The sequence below is a fragment of the Dermacentor andersoni genome, chromosome 8, assembly GCF_023375885.2.
Source record: "Dermacentor andersoni chromosome 8, qqDerAnde1_hic_scaffold, whole genome shotgun sequence".
NCBI classification, from domain to species: Eukaryota; Metazoa; Arthropoda; class Arachnida; order Ixodida; family Ixodidae; genus Dermacentor; species Dermacentor andersoni.
Window position 1 is genome coordinate 55,323,716 of NC_092821.1, and position 22,297 is coordinate 55,346,012.

The 22,297-nt window shown below is 41.5% G+C and overlaps 1 long non-coding RNA gene across 1 annotated transcript; it reads right to left on the reverse strand.

The window, feature by feature from the left end:
• Positions 1 to 20,201: 20,201 nt before the first annotated feature.
• On the reverse strand, positions 20,202 to 22,047 carry LOC140212865 (uncharacterized). The gene is made up of 2 exons (XR_011889830.1): positions 21,888 to 22,047; positions 20,202 to 20,605 (listed from the first exon to the last, which is right to left on the reverse strand). It is a non-coding gene; the product is annotated as an uncharacterized lncRNA (long non-coding RNA).
• Between the last annotated feature and the right edge of the window lie 250 nt (positions 22,048 to 22,297).

A 22,297-nucleotide genomic window follows, 5' to 3' on the forward strand; every position in this document is an offset into this window, starting at 1 on the left:
TACAGTCGTTTGCGTGGGCCACGCAATCTGCACTTGAAAGGTATTAGGGACTTTAACCAACTAGGATGACCGTAGCACCGGTGAAGAACCATCCACCAGTCCACGACCAATGAACTCATTGATTAGGTTCATTACGTACTTATTAGGTAAACAGTTGGGTTCAATATAAGCTGCAACACGGAGCTCTTGGCAGAAGAACTCCAAGACTGCGCGGCGGTGCCGACGTGCGAGAGATTCGTATAATAAATACCTGCAAAATAATAAAGACCAGTTGAGTGCTCACAGTTTCTTATGTCCGCATCGCTGTGCTGTCTTGGAGCCGCTTAGACAATTCGTACAGTGTTGGAACTGGTAATGAATACGATTGCGCAAATGTATAAACTCAGAAACCAATGAGGCGTTTAATACATTGTTTTTCACTTCAAATAATGCTATTTGCGTTACTTGTACGGTTCTCGTACATGAGTCCACCGTAACTTTTTAACCTAACAAGCGAACATTCAAAAATATACATTTTTGTACTGCTCGCAACAGGCAGCAGCATTGTGGTGTCGCACAGTAAATTTATTACTCTTTGGCGCACATGCTTCCAGAAGCCCCCATCCATTTCCTTCCATGCGCTACTTGAGCAACGACGTCAAAGACAGAGAGAACCCACAAACGTCAGCAATCGAGAGAACGCCTTCCACCGTGAATAACTAGAGAACGAACGATCGCACACGAATGTGCAACTCTCCAGTTGCGGGGAATCAGAAAGACGCAGTAGTAATGCGGCAGCAAAAATGGTTAGTTTGTCATATGGCAGGCCGCACGTCTAGAAAAAAGTGTGCCGACCAACAGAGCAATGCTTCAGACATTTTCATTTTTAAAGTTCAAGTCATCGACCAAGTGCCTGATATTTCACATTTCATCAAGTAAAGGTTGCCTTGACTCTAAAGGAGTGCGTCCTTTCGTGTTGTTTCCAAGAACGATTTCACAGAACTACTCAGAATAGTTAAGCGCGTATCTCTTCCCTGAAGAGTTCCGACCTAGTAGAATACAAAAGTAAACATGCGAAAAAGGAATTTGTCATAGTCCAAAGCCGACTAACGAATTCTGAATCGTATTGTAACTCTCAGGTAAAATTTCACTAAACCAGCCATGGTGAGGCATCACAGATTTCGAACCAGCCTTTCCGGCAACCATAGGGATGTCAGAGATATAAACGGGTTCAGTATTACAGGGAACTTCTATTGCTGCTCTTCCTGGCCGTGTAAATGCAAATAATAATACATTCTGTGGGTTTCCTTCAGCGGGTTCATAACAAGCGTCATTTCGATCAAGTTAAGCAGGTGCTTCAAGTTCCAAAGCATTTCTGAATTCGTGATTTAGTATCAGACGTGGCTGGTGAAATTTCTGCAGAGCAAATTTAAAGCAATGCGGCTGTCGGGAAAAATTGCTGAATCCCGGTTTTACTTATGACTTTACGTTGGCCTCTTTACTCTGTCAGCGGTCATTGTATCTAGGCGTTTAATTGTCAATAACGTGTCATCACAATAGTTTATCCACGTCAACTTTTTCTTATTCTGAATTAGGAATTAGGAACTTATTTGAATTTTCCAAACGCATTCTCAGTGCTTCAGAATGACGTTAGAAAATTAAAAAAAATTGTTTAGTACAAATGTCATTGACATCAATCATTTTAAATAAAAGTTAGTTTGCTTCCTTGGTCCACTTAAGAGTGTTTGACTTTCTGCTTCACTTTTCTGCACAGCTCGTGATGTATTTATTGCCCCTGCCCTTCAATCAATTTTACGCACACGGTAAAGTATTTGTGTCTATGGTTTGATTCATGCCTTCATTTTTCTAATCACTTGTCTTACATATGAGCCCAACTTCGTGAAATCGTCGGTTTAGTTTACCCCATCAAAGTGTTCTTACCCTTGACTGTCAGGAAAGTTTTGGTTTACTCGTTAGCCTACAGTGTGCTCAAATATGGGATTACAACAGTCGTTCATGGTTCTGGTACCTGGCATCTTCGTGTAAATTGGTTGGTAAAGTATAGGTTAAGAAGTGTTACTTACGACGTATACAGACCACTAGAGGTGAACCCTTTTCAGGCGCTAAAAACGCCTACCCTGAGATCAATGTTTGTTAAAACAGTGGTACTCAAACATTTCTGGACAGATGCCCTTGAAGTCCCTACTTTGCTTTGCCGTCCTTTACGTGATGCACCCGCTTCTTAAGTTCCTTACACACGTACCAAATGTGGCAGATATATACGAGCCTTTTATGCTCCACACATATTCAATGCTCTTCTCTCTGAAAATGATTCCTGTGAGTCTCTACGCTATATTTGCAAAAATCTCAAGGGATTGTACGTGGAATGATTACAGGCGTCATATTTTCTCTCCTGTGTCACTGTGAAACGTGTCTTCGGTGTGTGCCGTTTTTTTTTTTGTGCCTTGTACTTTATCGCTCTTTACCTTTACGTTTAAATGTCATTTTTATTTATTATTTCATAAAAAATCAGTTTTTGCGGCTGAGCCTTGTTGCTGACTGCCGCGTATCACGTGACGAGACACGGTGGTGGCTTAGGCGAACCTGATTTCTGTATTTGTACATGCAGATTTGATAACAAATTTTTTTTTTATTACCAATATTATGATTATATTATTATTATTATTATTATTATTATTAGTAGTAGTAGTAGTAGTAATAGTAGTAGTAGTAGTAGTAATCACGGTGGTAGTAGTAGTAGTAGTAGTAGTATTGGCGGAGTACTTCAAGCGTGCTTCACCTCAGCCGCGGGTAGGCCCGGTGTTGCACGATCTTCAGGATCGGCCGAGACATTCGCGGATGGACACCACAGATTCATTGGTGTTAGAGGTATACAGGTTCGCTATATAATTGTCGCTACCAGAGGTATTGCTGCTGTACAGCAGTCCGGTGATCCTTTATTGCGTAAACGGCAATAATTTTCGGACAAGGTAAAACTCCATAGCGGTATTAGCGCTATCATACCGAGGCTTCTTATTGACGTTCTTGTAATTCGATGGTGGCCTGCTAGCTGGTCTGGAAACGATGCAGCGACTCCCATGAATTTTGAGGCACTAACAGACATTTATTTGAAAATAAATAAGGCTCGTCAGAGTTTTCCAAGCAAAGTTTTTTGTGTATACGCGTTTGCTGCTACATTATATAGACCTTCAATTAGAAAGTTGCGAATGTATCGAAGTATCTTAAGAAACAAAAGAACTTATCGTATCCGATACATGAATTGGGGTAGTATTTTGTATCTGTATATCAAATATGTACTGCCCCATTATCTTTTACCGTAGGTTCAAAGCAAGGCATCTTCATTTCCCCGCGGGGATTTGAACAATGAATTATCCTCGCTGCTTGCTTGTGGCTTCGAAGGACATAATCGAAATGATAACAACTTAAATATCAGTGTGTGAAAAGATTGTTATATTTTGCCAATTAGTGCATTTATATCTACTCATGTTCAGGGTGACATCAGAACTGTACCGGAATATTTCAAAAAATTCTGCGGAAAGTGGGAAAGGTCACCAGGAGGCTTCTGAAACGCACAAGAAAGTTGCAAGGATGTTTGTAGGGTGGGCGACAGAAAGTTGGGAAAATACTGCTGCGATCTTTCTTGGTCAAGGACGAAAAAGTTGTGGGCAAGATTCTGATAGTGGGCAAGATTCTGATATAATGTTTGGAGGAAGTATAAAACGGTTCAAGAATTTATTAAACCGTTGGTAGGTTCTAGTAACATCCGCATAAAAAAGTAATCAAATTTTGTTGGAAATTTTGTAAGAGTATTTTCCCAGAAGCAATACATTTGAAACAGAAACGCCGAGCTCGCCAAGGTACAACTGCGGAAGACTGGAGTTCAGTAGGGCGTGGTCTCGAGCGCAGTTATTGCATTTCGGGAACTCAGTGGGTGCAAAAAAGTAGCATCTGTAACGATAAACAGCAGGAGTACACATTTGCTTGCCGAATTATTATCGAAGCAAAAGAAAAAGCGCCAATGTTGAAACTTTTGCTAGGGGCGCCACTAATGCTGGGATGTCCGACGCGTAATTTGAACCGGCCACAACCACCACAAACAATAAATTATTAAGCTAACAGCGAAAAGAACTTTTCTCGTCTGCTGCGCTACTCTGCAAGAACGACTTACCATGGTCGCCTAGCACCTTGTGGGAGCTGTCGCTACTCTCCATATGCTGAATTTGACACCAAAATGTGGCGTCTTTATCGAACGGCCATTCTTCGGTTCTCCGGCCGGGATTATGTGAATACGAGGGTATGGCAGGTCGCATCTCTTCGCTGTACATCAAGATAGTTCGTCACAGGACTCTCCGTCTACCAGTCGACGCAGACGAAACGATCATTGAACAGACCAATACAGTCGTTCACGTGGGCCACGCCATCTGCAGGTGAGATGTATTAGGGACATTAACGAACTAGGATGACCGTAGCACCGATGAAGAACCATCCACCAGTCCACGACCCATAAACTCATTGATTAGGTTCATTACGTATTCACTAGGTATACAGTTTGGTTCAATATAAGCTGCAACACGGTGCTCTTGGCAGAAGAACTCCAAGACTGCGCGGCGGCGCCGACGTGCGAAATATTCGTTTAATAAATACTCGCAAATTAATAAATACCAGTTGAGTGCTCAAATGTTTCGTATGTCCGCGTCGCTGTGCTGTCTTGGAGCCGCTTAGACAATTCGTACAGTGTTGGAACTGTTATTGAATACGATTGTACAAATGTATAAACTCACAAACCAATTCGGCGTTTAATGCATTGTTTTTCACTTCAAATAATGATATTCGCGTTACTTGTACGGTGCTCGCAGTTGAGTCCACCATAATTTTTTAACCTAACAAGCGAACATTCACAAGTATACATTTTTGTACTGCTCGCAACAGGCAGCATTGTGGTGTCGCACAGTCAATTTATTACTCTTTGGCGCACATGCTTCCAGAAGCCCCCATCTATTTCCCGCCATGCGCTACTTCAGCAACGACGTCAAAGACAGAGAGAGAACCCACGAACGACAGCAATCGAGAGAACGCCTTCCACGGTGAATAACTAGAGAACGAACGATCGCACACGAATGTGTGCGATCGTGTGTCGGACGTGTGTCGGAAAGCGTGTCGGAAAGTGTGTCGGACTTGGCAGTGGCTACGGAACTGTTAACGTCGTGTTAATTTATCTGCTTCTGTACAGGCTCACGTGCATTCATTCACTGGTGACACCCAAGCGGCCCAAGCTTGGACGCAAGATTGGCGTGGAACAAGCTGCGCCTGCGTCGGGCGCCTGCTTGCTACTACTGCCTCATACCACGTGTGGAGCTACAGTCTACAAGAGGAGCATTCCCGTCAGCGGCTGCTTCACTTGGCAGTGGCGACGGAACTGTGAACGTCTTGTTAATTTATCTGCTTCTGTACAGGTCAGTGTTTAGGCGAATTGCATTTCTTGTAGCGAATTTTTCTGTTCAGTGTTCCGCCGCTGCTGCCAAGTTGTCAGTGCTATTCTGTGTGTTGCCGCATCTGTTTGTCATTTCCATACCTCGGTTTCAAAAGTCAGTAACTGATTCGTTATGGCAAAAATCAAAGAGGAAGTAAAGATGGAATGCCTGAAATTTAAGGAAGAAATACAGCAGGAACTTAAAATATTCCGCGAGACTGTAGAAAGAGATTTCAGAAATGATATACGAGAATTGAAAACAGAGCAAAGAAACATGACGAAAAGTATCGACTATGCTCATGACACAATCGCGGACTTAAAGAAAAAACTGGACGAAGCTGTCGCCAAAAACGTCCAGCTCGAAACTGTAAATGCCACTCTGCGCCAAGAAAACGCGGCCCTAAAAAAATCTTTGAATGATCTAGAGCATCGAGTAACTAGCAGTGAGCAGTACTCTAGGAATGTGAATTTGGAGCTACAGGGTGTCATTAAAAAGGAAAACGAATGTGTCGATGACCTGCTGTGCAAACTTGGTGCAGCCATCGGTGAGCCGATTGCTAGAGGTGACATGGAAGCATGTCACCGCGTACCAAGTAGAATAGAGAACAAAAGCCACATTGTTGTTCAGTTCAAGTCTCGTGTACAGCGCGATAATGTACTGAGAAAAGCCAAAAAGGCACGCCTCACTAATGCAGACTTGGGCATAAGCAGCTCAACACCTATTTCGCCGCCTGTGTACGTCAATGAGCATCTTTGCCCGACGCTGAAAAGGCTGCTGTCACTTGCGGTGAAAAAGAAATATGAAATGAAACGGAAATCAGTCTGGTCCTTTAACGGAAAGATATATGCTAGACAGTCCGACGCAACACCCGTTGTGCACATACCAAGCGAGCGCGACATCGACAAGATTTTTGTAAGGCAGGGCGGTTATTGAGCTAGAGTAACGTGCTTGCCTGTATTTATAGTAACTTTTTTTTCTTCTTGATATGGATTATCTGGAGCTTGCCCTTCCCCAGTGCGTTAGCTCACGTCACCAAACAAGTGACTCAGTTCTACATATTAATACAAGATCGCTTAACCACAAGAAAGATGATGTCGCAATTCTTCTGGAACAATTTCAGTTAACCTTTAGCGCTATCATGTTGACGGAAACTTGGGGAAGAAATGATGATCAGGCATTCAATTTGGACGGTTACAATTTATTTTCCCTAAATCGTCCAAACAAACGAGGTGGGGGTGTGGCCCTGCTCATTACAACAAAAAAGAATTGCCATATTGTCCCTCAATTTACTGTAGTAACTGATGACTATGAAATACTAACAATTCATTGTAAGCTTGAGCTGTTTTCTGTACTGTATCGACCCCCAGGTGGAAGTATTGCCAATTTCTTGCAGTTCTATGAAAACTTTTTGGAATACGTTTGCAATAACAGCTTACACCTGGTTTCTGCAGGAGATTTCAATATTAATATGATGGAAGAAACCAGTGTCACCCGCGAACTAAATACCCTGTTAAATTCCACTGGATTTACTAACTTAATTACGACGCCCACTCGTATTACATGCTCCACAGCATCGGCTTTAGATCTTATTGTGACAAATATTGACACTATTGTCTACAGCGCAGGTACTATTGTATCTGATATTAGTGACCACTGTCCTGTCTTTCTAAATTACGATAACGAACCACTAAATAAAAATTTGCGACAGGAGCAGCTGATTATTCAACAAATAACAGCTGAGAGTATTGAATTATTCAAAAACGACATAATGAATCAAAGCTGGTCCAGTGTAAAGGAGAAGAAAACTGCAAATGACGCTTATGATGATTTCATCAAAATCTTTATTCGTATCTACGCGAAACATTTTCCTTTCAAAACTTTCAAACCTGTAAAAAAGTCAAAAAACCTTGGGTCACCCGTGAGCATCTCAAGATGATAAAAAGTAAAAATATCTGTTATCATTCATTTTTGCGCACACGCTCTATGGAAGTGTTGCAAGAATTTAAGAAACTTCGAAATCGCCTAAATGCAGAACTTAGACGTGCTAAAGAAGCCTATTATCGTCGTATTTTTGAAAATGCTAGTCGACAACGATGTAACGCCACTTGGAAGCTCATCAATAATATACTTGGGCGTGAAAATAAACATGCTCTGCCTGAATCCTTAACACTTGGCGGTCGTGATTTAACTGGCACATCACTCGCAAATCACTTCAACAACCACTTCCTAAACGCAGTAACTCCATGTAATGAACATATGCAATTGGCTACAGGACGCGGTAATATGAAGCAGAGCATCTTTCTTGATCCAACAGATAAAAATGAAGTGTGTCGGACTTTTACGTGCTTAAATAATACTAAATCACTAGATGCCGATAACTTGCAGATCTCTCCTATAAAACACGTTATACATTTCATCAAAGAAGTTCTTGCACATATCTTTAACCTAATTATCGAATCTGGAGTTTTTCCAGAAGCTATGAAAAGAGCCAGAGTATCAGTCATTTTTAAGGGAGGCGATCGTAACATAGAAATTAATTACAGACCTATTTCTGTCCTTCCTGTCTTCTCTAAGTGCCTAGAAAAAATTATCTTTGTTCGAATTACGCGGTTCTTCAATAAATTTAATGTCCTAACAGACGCACAGTTTGGCTTTCGAAGCGGCAGGTCTACTGAAACTGCACTGCTGACACTGAAAGAAGCTATAGTTCATCGCATTGAAAAAAACGAATTCACTCTCGGTATTTTTTTAAATTTCAGCAAGGCTTTTGATTCCCTCGACCACAGCATTCTTTTGCACAAACTAGAATTAAATGGCATTCGTGGTAGTTGCTTATCTTTACTAGAATCTTATCTTCAAAACAGATTCCAGAGTGTACACATTAATAAATGTAGCTCGTCATTCTTACCTATCACCTGCGGTGTACCGCAAGGGAGTATTCTGGGCCCCCTGATGTTCAATGTTTATATCAACGATATCGTGAACACGGACACAACAGTTAAGTACGTAATATACGCAGATGATTCAACGATACTTATCTCTGACATTAACCTGCCTCATCTAATATCCAGAGCTAACGACGTACTTTCGGAGATTTCCTCGTGGTCAAAAATCAATAGACTAAAGATTAATCCAAATAAAACTAAAGCTGTAATATTTCATGCTAAAAATAAAATAGTGCCTACTCACCAGCCGTTAATTCTTGATTCACAGCAAATAGATATTGTTGATACGCATAAAATACTTGGGGTTTACTTTTCATCGAACTTAAGTTGGGATGCTCACGTTAATTACCTTTGTAGGAAAATCTCATCTGTAACAGGAGTCGTGTCTCGCTGCCGTAGTCTGCTGCCACTCAAGGCCAAACTTCAAATATATCACGCATTATTTAACTCACATTTAAATTATTGTACGTTGATTTGGGGCACAACAACAAAAAGAAACATCAATAAAATACTTGTTCTACAAAAAAGGATAATTCGCTACGTTGGGAACATTGAACATCTGGGAACCACATGCAAATCATTTGAAAGGTTCAGTATAGTCCGGGTTGACAATATTTACTCATACCGCTTGTTGAACACACTCTACTTTTCAAACAGAGAACTGTCGGACTTTATTACAGCCTTATCATGTCTAGAGCGTCGTGTTATTACAGTACCTACAAGAAACACACAAATATGGTCTATACTGCGATTTCGTACAACTTATAAATATCAAACTTTGGCATACAACGTCCCAACAACACTAAACACGTATGAAAAGACAACCAGTTGCAGTAAAAAACAGTTACGTTCTTTCTTTTGTTCTATTGTTTGCTAGTAAAAGATTCAGTATCTACAAATATCTGCTATATACAATATTGCTTGCAAATCGGTTATTAAAAACATAAATTTTTTTTGCTGCATTTTTAGTGTGTTTGTGTGAGTGTAAACATGCGGTACTATGTGTCGAAATTTGCATATGCATTTTCATGTGCATCGTATTTCAAGTGTATTTTTGTGATTTATGAATGTTATATTACGCAATGTATTCTGCATCTTTTTCATTTTTGCCTTTGTAACAGTGTATCTTAGTCCTTTTCCTCCGCACCTTGTATAGCCGCTGCCATGTAACGGTTACCTGGGCCCCGTCAAGCCGTTTATACGGCTTTTAGCCCAGCGGACCTTCCAGCGTATTGTCTGGTAAATAAACATGAATTTGATTTTGAATTTGAATGTGCACCTCTCCGGATGTAGGGAATCAGAAAGACGCAGTTGTAACGCATCAGCAAAAATGGTTAGTTTGTCATATGGCAGGGCGCACGTCTATAGAAAATGTGCCGACATACAGAGCAATGCTTCATACATTTTCATTTGTAAAGTTCAAGTCATCGACAAAGTGCCTGATATTTCACATTTCATCTAGTAAAGGTTGCTTTGGCTCTAAAGGAGTCCGTCCTTTCGTGTTATTTTCAAGAACGATTTCACAGAACTACTCAGTATAGTTAAACGCGTATCTCTTCCGTGAAGAGTTTCGACCTAGCAGAAGCATGCGGAAAAGGAATTTGCCATTGTCCAAAGCCGACTAAAGCATTCTGAATCCTATTGTAAGTCTCAGGTAAAATTTCAATAAACCAGCTATGGTGAGGCATTACAGATTTCGAACCAGCTTTTCCGGCAACAATAGGGATGTCAGAGATATAAACGGGTTCAGTATTATAGGGAACTTCTATTGCTGCTCTTCCTGGCCGCGTAAATGCAAATAATAATACATTCCTTGGGTTTCCTTCAGCGGGTTCACAACAAGCGTCATTTCGATCAAGTTAAGCAGGTGCTTCAAGTTCCAAAGCATTTCTAAATTCGTGATTTAGTATCAGACGTGGCTGGTGAAATTTCTGCATAGCAAACTTAAAGCAATGTTGCTGTCGGGAAAAATTGCTGAATGCCAGTTTTAATTATGACTTTACGGTGGCCTCTTTAGTCTGTCAGCGGTCATTGCATCTAGGCTTTTAATTTTCAACAACGTGTCATCAAAATAGTCTATCCACATCCACATTTTCTTATTCGCTTGGTAATGCTGGCGCGTGGGGTCCTTCAGTTATATTCTTGGGTGTGCCGACATGCCCTTGAAGTCCCCTCTTTGCTTTGCCGTCCTTTACGTCATGCACCTGCTTCTTCAATTCCTTACACACTTACCAAATGTGGCAGATATACTCGAGCCTTTTAGGTTCCAGACATATTCAATGCTCTTCCCTGTAGAATTAATTCCTGTGAGTCTATACGCGACCTATTTATTTATTTATTTGTTTATTTATTATTTTGTATTTATTTATTTATTTCATTACTGTCAATGCCCGAAAGCGTTGCAGAAAGGAGTGGCATAAATACATAATTGTTGTGATTGTTGCAGGCAAGTATATACAATAATAATTGTCGACTGCGGATTTAAATACAGAAACACTTGGAGTGGAGTCGGCGAAGGTGGGCAGGTGCTTTTATTCCCTCGATGTCCTTGGCAATAATAAAACGGAAAATAAGTTAGTATGGCAAAAAGGGATTTCAACTTTATGACGGTGATCAGTACGACTGGACAAATAAGATGGATCCTTAGGAACTTCATTTTTTCAGATGTGGATTATGGAAAACCTTATGAAATAATGGTAAACGGAACACTTTTTGCGCAGAGTAAGGTTAGTAAGTTGCAAAATGATTTTCAACGACAACACGCTTGAAAAGTGGGAATAATTTGACAGAATGAAATGCGCACTAGGCTTTGTACTGATTCTGATTGAATAATAATAAATTCTTTACTAGGATCCCGCAAATCGTATGTATATTCAAGCGTAGACCTTACAAGTGTTTCATATAATGCCATATTAAGAGAGAAAGACACCCATGAAAAGATGCAGCGTAAGAAACGCAACGTGTGATTAGCGTTGTTAACGACGTAGTTAACATGGGATGGCCAAGAAAGGCGAGCAGTCAGGTGAACACCTAAATACTTATACGCGGTAACCTCGTCTAGTACAGAGCCGCCAATGTTATGAAGGGAGGGTTACAAAGAGAAGCTGTTTTGGGGCTTCTCATTACTTCACAATTTTAACGTTCAAATCATTCGCCATGCGTTGCTACAGTTAGATATAGCGTCGCGGTCAGATTGAAGTTCTGCAAGATCAGTGTAAGATGATTTTTTGTGACAGTCGCAAAAATCTGAAGGAATTGTACATGGCATGATTATAGGAGTCATATTTCCTGTCCTGTGTCACTGTGAAACGCGTCTTCGCTTTCTGGCGTTTTTTTGTTCCTTGTACTTTATCGTTCTTTACCTTAGGTTTCAATCAATTCTTTTTCTTATTGTTTCCTAAAAAGGTCACTTTTTTGTGGCTGAGCCTTGTTGCTGACTACCGTGTTTCGCATGACAAGCCATTCTGATGGCTTAAGCGAACCTAATTTCTGTATCTGTACTTGCAGATATGAAAATAAATTATTATTATTATTGTTATTATTATTATTATTATTATTATTATTATTATTATTGTGGGCGGAGTACTTCAAGCGTGCTTCACCTCAGCCGTGGCTAGGCCCGGTGTTGCAGTATCTTCGGGATCGACCTAGATTTTTGCCCACGGACATGACAGATTCACTAGTGGTAAAGGTATACAGCTTCGCCGTAAAAATGTCGCTACCAGAGTTGCTGCTGTACACCTGCCCGGTGATCCTGTATTGCGTAAGCGGGTATAGTTTTCGGACAAGGTAAAACTCCATAGCAATATTAGCGGTATCATACCGAGGCTTCTTATTGACGTTCTTCTAATTCGGCGGCGGCCGGCTAGCTAGGCGCCAAGCGGAGCAGCGACTACCATGAATTTTCATATACTAACAGGCATAAAAATAAAACGGCACTGGTCAGAGTTTTCCAAGCAAATGTTTTTGTGTATACGCGTTTGCTGCTACATTATATGGTTCTTTATTTAGAAAGTTGTGAATTTATAGAAGTATCTCAAGAAACAAATAAAACGTATCGTATCAGATAGAATAATTGCAGTAGTATTTTGTATCGTAGGCTCATAGCAAGGCATCTTAATTTCCTCACGGGGATATGAAGAATGCATTATCCTCACTGTATGGTTGTGGCTTCGAAAAACATGTATGAAAGGATTGCAAATTAAATATCAGTGTGTGAAAAGATTGTTGTATTTTGCTAACAGATGCATTTATATCCACTCATGCTCAAGGTTACATGAGAACTCTACCAGAAAATTTAAAAAATTCTGGATAAAGTGGGAGCGTCACCAGTATGCTTTTCAAACGTACAAGAAAGTTGCAAGGATATTTTTAGGGTGAGCGACAGAAAGTTGGAAAAATACTGCTACGATGTTTCTAGGTCGAGAAATTGAACGTTGATAGAACGCTACTTCGTAGAAATATGTAGACGCTTATAAAATCCTGGTTTGGTGCACGTTCATTTGTCGTTTAAAGATGCTTTCTAAATATTTTTCATGTAATATAAATGTCCTATAGAGGACAGGATGGTGATATAAAGTTGCTAGGAAGTTTAAAAAAAGCTCGATAGCATTTAATAAACTATTGGTAGGTTCTTGTAAGGTCTGCCTAAAAACTACTGTATCAAAGTTACTAGAAAGTTTTGTAAGGGTGTGTCCTTAGAAGCAAAACTATTTAAACTGACCCGCCCTGGTGGCCTAGGTACATCTGTGGAGGGCTAGAGTTCAGCAGGTCGTGGTCTCGAGCTCAATTTTTGCATTTCGAAAACTCGGTGGCGACACGAAGAAGCATCTGCAACAGTAAATCAGCCGCAGTACACTTTTGCTTGCCGAATTATTTTCAACGCAATAATAAGTGCCGCTGTTGGAACTTCTGTTGGGGGCGCGACTAACGTTAGGGTATCCGACGTGTTATTTGAAGCGGCCACAACCGCCACATGCAATCCATTATTACGTTAACAGCGAAAACAACTTTTCTCGACTGATGCGAGTACTCTGCGGCAACGCCATGCCAAGGTTGCCTAACGCTTGGTGAGTGTTGTTGCTACCCTCCATATTCTGACTCTGACGCTACGAAAGTGACGGCGCTCTAGAACGGCCGTTCTGCAGTGATCCGGCCGGCATAATGTGCATACGAGGCTATGGCACGTCCCATCTCTTCGCTGTACATCAAGATAGTTTGTCAGAGGACTCTCCGTCAACCAGCCGACGCAGTCGAAACGCTCATTGAACAGATCATCACAGTTGTTTACGTGGGCCACGGCACCTAAACGTCAGGGGTATTAGGGGCCTTAACCCACACAGACGACACTACTTCAAACCGGCCACCAGTGCACGACCCATGACTTATTTCATTATGTACTTATTAGGTATACAGTTGGGGTCAATCTAGGCTGCAACACGGGGCTTCTGGTAGACGAAGCTCCGAGATTGCGCGGTGGCGCTGACGTGTGAAATATTTGTTTAATAAATGCCAGCAATGTAATAAATACCTGTTGAGTGCTAAGATCTTTCGTATGTCCGCGTGACTGTGCTGTCTTTGAGCCGCTTAGACTATTCGTACCGTGTTGCAGCTTCTAAAGAATACGACTGTACAAATGCATAGACTCACATACTAAATAAGTGTTTATTACATTGTTTTTCAATTCAAAGTAAGGCTATTTGCGCTACCTGTACGGTTCTCTCAGATGTGTCCGCCGTAATTTTTTCACCCAATAAGTGAACATTCAGGAGCATACATTTTAGTGCTGCTAGCAACAGGCAGCATTGCGATGTCGTGTGGTAAAGTTATTACTCTTTGGCGCACCTGCTTCCCGAAGCGCCGTTCATTTCCCGCCATGAGCTACTTCACCGAGGACCTCAAAGACAGAGCGAGAACCTATAGACGTCAGCAATTGTGAGAAGGCCTTTGACCGTGAATAAATAGCAAGCCGCATATAGCTCGCGTGCGAATGCGCACCCCTCTAGATCTAGGAAATGACAAAGGGGCAGTTGTAATGCGTCAGCCAAGATGGTTAGTTTGTCAGAGTGCAGAACAGACGTCTATGAAACGTGTGCCTACCCTTATAGCAACGTTTCTTACATTTGGAGGTATATATTTCAAGTCATGCACCAAGCGTCCTACATTTCAGATTCCGTCAAGAAAAGGTTGCCTTGGCTTGAAACTAGGGTCTTTTTTCTTGTTGTTTTCAAAAATGAATTCACATATCTACTCTCTCTGGTTCAGCGCGTATCTCTTCTCTCAAGAGTTCCTACCTAGCAGAATGGAAAGACAAGCATGCGGAAAAGAAATTTGTCAATTTCCAAAGCTCAATAAACAACTCTGGATCGTATTGTAACTCACAGTTAAAATTCCGATAAAAAAGCCATGGTGACACATTATAGATTTCGAACCGGTCTTTCCAGCAACCATCTATCTACAATGTGAATCTGGACGTCTGCTCAACTTCAATAAACCAATTTGACGGGAACTTGTCCTACTGGATATGTGCATTAGTGTAAGTGCCGCGGTTTAGTGAGCTGCTGTGATGCCATCCTGGGTCCACTGTGCACTTGCAGCTCTTCCGCGAGCCTCATTGATTCCCCTTAGGTCACTTGCTATGTGTGAATTGGTATGCGTCATCCTTCAATGAACTTCTTCAATGTCAACTTGGGTCACTGGGTAAGTGCCGTCCTTCAATGAAAAAAGGAACCCTATACATTCTGCAAGCTTACGGTCGAACTGAACTCGAAAAATATAATGAATGATCATTTTGTTATGATCTCGAATAACTGGGCACACCAGGCAAATTTCCGTCGTCGTTGCGGTTAGCCGTCGGCCTCACCGTTATGTTCCGTATAAAGTCCTGGCGATAACATCTAGGCCGCGGGCTGCTTCGTGTAGGTGAAACCGAAAGCGTTCGAATGTGATTGAAGAGGGATGTGATGCAGAGAAATATCGCGTGCAATGGTGGAAGGCGGGCAGGAAGCCCGCTGTCTTCCATCACGCGCACCACACTAGAGGCGCGGTGTCGTTCTGCCCCGGCGGTGGTGGCAGAGGGCGTGGCTGAGTGCGGCTGCGCGGGCTCTATCTTGAAAGCAATCTGGAGTGGGTACAGTGTCTTGGAGCATCGAGGGCTAACGGCTTCATGAGTTCTCGCCGCTTAGTGAGCATTCAAGCAAGGGGCAGCTCGAAGGGATTTCTCAAACCTGCTGCTGCTCCTGTTCAATCTCAAAATATTTCCTTGCTGGGCTAGTTGGTTCACTGCAACTTACGTAACAGCGCGAAAAGAGTAAGAAAGGGACAATGACAGAGACCGAGTGAAAAGAGCGCCCTTTTCACTCGGTCTCTATCATCATCACTTTCTCATATTTTTCGTGCTGTTACAAATGTTGCTGTATTTCGCGTCAGCGTTCCAACAGGGACTGGCTGCCGTCATCACGTGAGATGCGTTCATGTTTCTCTGTACGCGCTTGTTATTCCGGTTAAGAGATGGATGTTTAGATCAGTTTATGCCGCGTATAAAACCAATAATCTTTCTTCGTATAGCTGTCTATTAATTTGCTATCCGAATCAGTGCTACGTTTTTCTCTCGAAACTGTGACATTAACAGGTTTTCCAAAAGTTTTAAAAATTGCTGTAGCCGATAGCATAATTCTTGTGCTTGAGCTGGATTATTCCCCAAAGAGCACTTTATTAACATTCAACTAATTAAATGATATCGACTCATTAATTTCTGAGTTAGTTACTTTTCAGCACGCATCTCAATACACGAAGTTTAGCCGGTGAGCTAGCGAGCCGTATTCAGATCAAACAAACATCCTGCAAGACAACAGCTTCGAGTTATAATTTGACGAAATGTAGGACGAAATACATGAGCATTCCATGTATTTTTGTGGTTTAATGCATAAAACAGCATATCTTGAAAACATAAGTAAAACATTGCATTTTACTTTTGATTGATGGCGCATATCTCCAAATCGGTGTCATTCTGAAATATCATTGCGATTGCGTTGCTCATCAATCACACCAGCTATAATCAGAAACTTGTAATATGTGTCGTAAAATAAGTAATCAGGAAGTTCCTTAGTGCATTTTACTAACTGAATATGTGTTTCGATTTCTCTTGTAAGTAATGTCTGCCTCTCTGCGCTATCCTGCTCAAGGACTAGAATTACACACTAAGAAAAAAAAAGAGTATCCCTTAATCTTTTCGAAGAGTCTGGACTCGTCACGTATATGACACACTTTGTGGGAAACACCCGAACTCTCTTTTGGCAGAGAGTCCCACGACTATCTGTGCTCGATACAAGGTGTTTACGTGACTCTGCACACAATAGTCATGCACACCCTGTTGCAGTAGTCGCCTATACCCTCTTAAAGGGTCGCAAGACAAGTGCTGAGGGAGTCCGCTAAAAATTCTAGAAGAGTCAGATGACTCAAGATAAAGTGTCACGTGAACACTGCAAGAATGATTCAGGTAACTATTCTAGATGAGTCTGATGACTCCAGCAGTGTGTGTCAAGTTACCCTTAGTGCGTGGTGCCGGACTCTTGCAAATAAAGTAAAGTAACTAATTCATGTAAGTCGTTTCACTCTTGGATGGCAGTGTCGAGCCACTTTTCAATATGTGTCAACAACTCTTGCTGTAAGTACACACAACTACAGCTAGTTCTCAAGAAGACTACTGTGAAAAGACAACATAGGATAACAAAGAATCCACAGTAAGCTTGCCCAAAAGCACATGGCAGGTTAGCAAGAAAAAGTTAATATTTCATCAATCTTTGTTATTGTCTTCTGGAAAATTCAAATATATCAGTCAGCACAGAATCACTATGAAAGCAAGACAGTTCTCATTACTATTAAACTGGAATCAATAACCAACCAAGCAAAACAGTCTTAAATAAATATCCAATATGTAGCCTGCAGCTTCATATGCATGACACTGCAATGCCACTCGGAACCATAATGAGACCCCAAAATATTATGTAACTCATGTAGAAGTTCAATTCATCACCTCACAAGTCTCTTATAATATGTCAAAAGATTGATAAGTTCAACATATTTCCCTGTTCTAAAAGACTTAACTTACGACTTAACATTCTAAGCAAGTAAGCTACACATAACAAGAAAGGTTGCATTTATGTACAAAGGAGACCCAGATAATGAAGTGCAAAAAAAAAAACAATATTCCAACTTAGATTACATAATCTATGCATTATATTATGCTTGCTGAAAACAACTGGTTGGCAATTGATAGTCCAATCTAACAGTAAAAGCAGCTGTCTTACCTTATAGTACTCTTGTTGGCACTTTTTCCCACACAATTTCTGCGTGTTAGCGTGAGATGAAAATTGATCTGAAAAACACCACATTAAAAAGTTGTGCATCAATTTTATTCTGTCATACAACATGCAATAGTGTATAAACACTTCATAACTGACAAAATTACAAAAATAAATACAGCAACACTTAGACTGATCATTTATTTACGTTGAGAAACATACTTCTGCAAGGCTAAGTATAATAGCTCACACAGACAATTTCACAGGTAGAAATAACCGCTAATACAAAACTTTCCATAATGCAAACACGTTGACAAAATAAGTAGCACAGGTATTTTGTTACGGCAAAGATAGCGCATGAATGATGAGGACAAGGGAGGAAGCAGAACACATAAACAAACTATACCCAGCTGCATGCACGCAGCTGTAACAATACACCATAGTGCACAAAGATCCAAAAGAAACAAAGAGGAAGTTGTGAGGAAGGCTTTTACTCATCACAAGTCATCCTGTGAGAGCACATTATGCACTGGCTGTAATCTATGCTCAGCCCATACATGAATAAGTTACATTAGGTGCCACATTTACAAATCACTCATACAATGTTCTTGTGATTGTCCGTATTCTGATCTTTAACTTAGCAAGCATGACTGAGTTACGTAAAGCCTCCCTACGGCTTGGCACATATACAGAAAGAAGTGTTTCTATAAACACTGGAGGTCACGGACGGATGACTGACACATACCTCTTTTAATTCTTTTGTCTTTGTCATTATGATTATCTACCACAGTAGTCTTTTGTAGAGTGAAACACATCCAGATAATACACTGTGGGCAACCAAGTGTGAATACCTGGGGTGCTATGCAGGATGCGCAGAGTTTGGCGAAACTCGGGATCTTCACGAGCTCTGGCGACACCCCAAGATGAAAGCACAAATAGTACTGAGACACAGTCTATCTTTCGAGAAGCCTCCAGTTTCATTGGTTTATCTAGATTCACTCTGGGTGGCTATCATTCCTTGGGCGTTGCCTTCTGGGCGGTCGACAAACTGGGGCTGACGTGATCATACCGTCGGTGCATGGTCGCGCCTTCTTTCACTTGTTTGTCGTTCCACCGAGTGGATTGCACGCACAAGCGAGTTATAAAACAAATGCATTTAATACAATATTATTAGTTAGTTTAACGTGGTTTAAAAGCATTTTAAAGCTTACAAGATGTACACTGAATGTGTATTCGACTAATTTGTAATTTAGTACGCTTCGCATTATACCACGAGGGAACGCTGTGGTGGCGTCATCACATACATTCAACGGGCGAGCATGGCGGCTGAACATCGAAGAGCCCCAGTGTAAACAAACTCGTACAACGAGCTTGCAGTGCGCGACGTAGTGATCAGGCTCGACGATGACCACTATTTCTTGGATAGTTCTGTTCCTCCGTGAGCAATCTTTCCGTGCACCCCGAAAGACTGCGAATAGCTTAGGCGATTTTACAGATCGCAACGCGTACTTACTGTTCACGGCACAATCCTGAACAAACAACTTATCCGGTGCTGCTTCTGTGAGTGCGCTGAGTTCCTCCCCTCTGCGTGACTGCGAGCGTCACGAATATTGCATAGTGTGTGCAAAAGGAAGACAGCCGATATAGCTACGATGCGACAAGGAGGTGGTGCCGACGATGGATCTCGCAACCAACACAGTGACGGAGGCATCGACAAACTGCAGATAAGTATATTTCTACTGTTTCATATTTAGCATAATAATAATGCACGGATTAAGTCACTTTCGTAGTAACGAACTGAATGTCCTGCAGTTTAAAAAAGGCATTGAGAGCCAATGAGTGTTCGTGCTTCTACATGTACGTGGGCCCGCGAAAATATGGAAAAGATAAAGGTAACCTTCACTAACTTAGTGATATAACAGAAGTTCATCAGTGACATTCAGCCCTCAGAATCTATGGAAGAGTATCTTTATCCAGGTGAAATATCAATAGCAGGTACTGATATAAAGCAGGAAACTTATACAAAAATTTCATGGGTTGAACAGCACATAGGAGGCATTACCGAATCGTGATCGCCACGTTACCGATATCCTTGAAAAATGTTTAGAATCGTTGCATTCTACAGGTTATGCAATATGGGACATAAACCTGGAGGTTATCAAAGAAACTTGAGAAGTCGAGGACTGTGCAGAAAGCGAAGTTACAAAAATTGTTGGAGATAGCATTAAGGCAGGAAGACAGTGGCGTAGTAAACCGTGGCAACTGATATGCTAGTTGAGATTAAGAAAAAAAAATGGAATCGGTGGGCAGGCCATGCACATCTTCAATCACTTGTTGCCAATTTATAACAGGTGATTACATAAGCGTGACAGAATGGATGTCAAGAAGAGAGAACTGCAGCCGAGGATGGTAGAAAATTGCGTAATGGGACAAAAATATGATGTTTGTAGGCATAGGATGCAGTCAGCTCGCATAAGACTGGATTGTAGGGAGCGCCATTGATTTTGCAGTGAACAAAAAATAGGTTTGTGGTGCTGACAGTAGAGACTCGTGAAGGTTCGAGGACACATCAGCTGTTGGCACACTAATAAACATTACAATTGGCTCTGAAAAATACAACCCGTTATGAAAAATAAAGCAATGTTGTCCCGACAAATTGTTTTATTATGCATGCACTAAAGGCTTCCACAGTCAAGGGCAGTTAGTGCCAATAGTGCAATGCGCATTTTTATTTGTAAATAATGGTTTATATGCGGTTGATTCATTCCAACAATCCACTTTTTTTGCAGCAAAACATTCTGCTGCTGGAGGCACTCAACCGCCTGGTGGCAGTAGGCGAGCGCCAGGCACATGCTCTTGAGAGTGTGGCAAGGTCCAGAGGGCTGCTCTGCAACAGTAGGATCAGCGCACTCACTGCTTTCCAGTCGAGCCCCCAGAACACACCTTATAAAGGAGCTTTCAGTTTATTATTTTGTTTATTATTCAAGAGCATGAATAAAATTATTGCAGTAAACATTGTGCTGTGCATATTGGGACACTTGTAACATGCACTTTATGTCTCTTCAAAATGGGCAAACACATAAGACAACCTGGACTGTGTAAATCAAAAAGACACTAATGCAGCATATACGTCATTGTGCTGTTTGTTCTTTTTATGTGCAAGGATACAGTGGGTGTTGATTGGCCACAAGATGAACGGTGTGTGTATTTAACAATGAAAAGACAGGAAACGGCATGACCTTAATAATGCTATCACCTATAGACTGTGCACATGAATGCAACACTCCCCGATTTAAACGTGCCATTACATGCATGTTCGATACCACATATTCTTTAACAATGTCATATATTTGCATGTACTAATTTTCACACAGCTTAAGCGCATGCATAGCTCACTTGTGATGTATCCATTTCATAGGCCAAATAATTGTACACTTTGTCCTTTTGTGTTGTATGAAAAGCGGCATCCTCTAGTCGGATACAACTTCACAAGACAGGAGAGGCCCCGCCCAGATGACCAAAGCGCAGCAGTCGATTGCCTCCACATCTAAAGAAATAGTCCCTCTCCAATGAGCGGGTATTAGTGCGCCCAGCGGCACGACGTCAGTGTAGAGTGTGTGCCTATAGGTGCAGGCTTGTGTTCACCTGCCGTTGAAGTGCAGATTCTGCGGCCTCCTAAAGTGGTATCCCACTATAGAATCCCGTAATGCCTTGCACTGGTTGCATAGACTTTAGCAACTTGATAGCACACAATGATCAGGAACAGAAATCTATAAAGGCCCCCAAGCAAAGCTGGCTGGCCACACTTCTATTATGAGGGGCTGTAAACAGTTCTCACCAAATATTCCCATGACATCCTTGAAAAAGAGGAGGTGTTTGGCACTTTAGAATCAAAAACAGAGAACAGTGAATGTTGTGTACCACGTTAAAACAAACTGAGCTTGGTTATCTGCACAGCATATAATGAAAGCTTGCGCTTCATATAGGAAACAAAGTGCTCTGTCCAGTACAACTGTCGAGTTTGCTGTGGCACCTATTATGTCATTAGTGTCAACATACAAATTTTCAAAGGCCATTCATTTCACCATTATTTTTGTATGATGGTTCTTTCAATCAGTGCTTGTATTACATGAGCAGGTGGATTTGAAATCAAAGCTTTGTTTGCAAACCTTCAGACTTCCATAATTGTGTGGCAAGGCACTGGCATGGTGTCGAATAGCTCACACTTCCTCGGTCCTGCACCAAAGAGGCCCAATGCTCTATTTGAAGTTGGATCGCACAACAATTCGATGGCACACAAAGAAGAGTAACACACACAGCAAAGCATTCTGCTGTGTGTATTTCTCTTCCTCGGTCCTGCACCGAAGACGCCCAATGCTCTACTTGAAGTTGGACCGCGCAACAATTCGACGGCACACAAAGAAGAGTAACACACATAGCAGAGCGTTCTGCTGTGTGTATTTCTCTTCGTTGTGTCCCGTCGAATTGTGGTGCAATTCAGTTACAAGCTTCTATACCGATACAACGAGTCTTCAACCTCACCAATGATCTAGTTATAAAGCCACAATGGCGCACATCT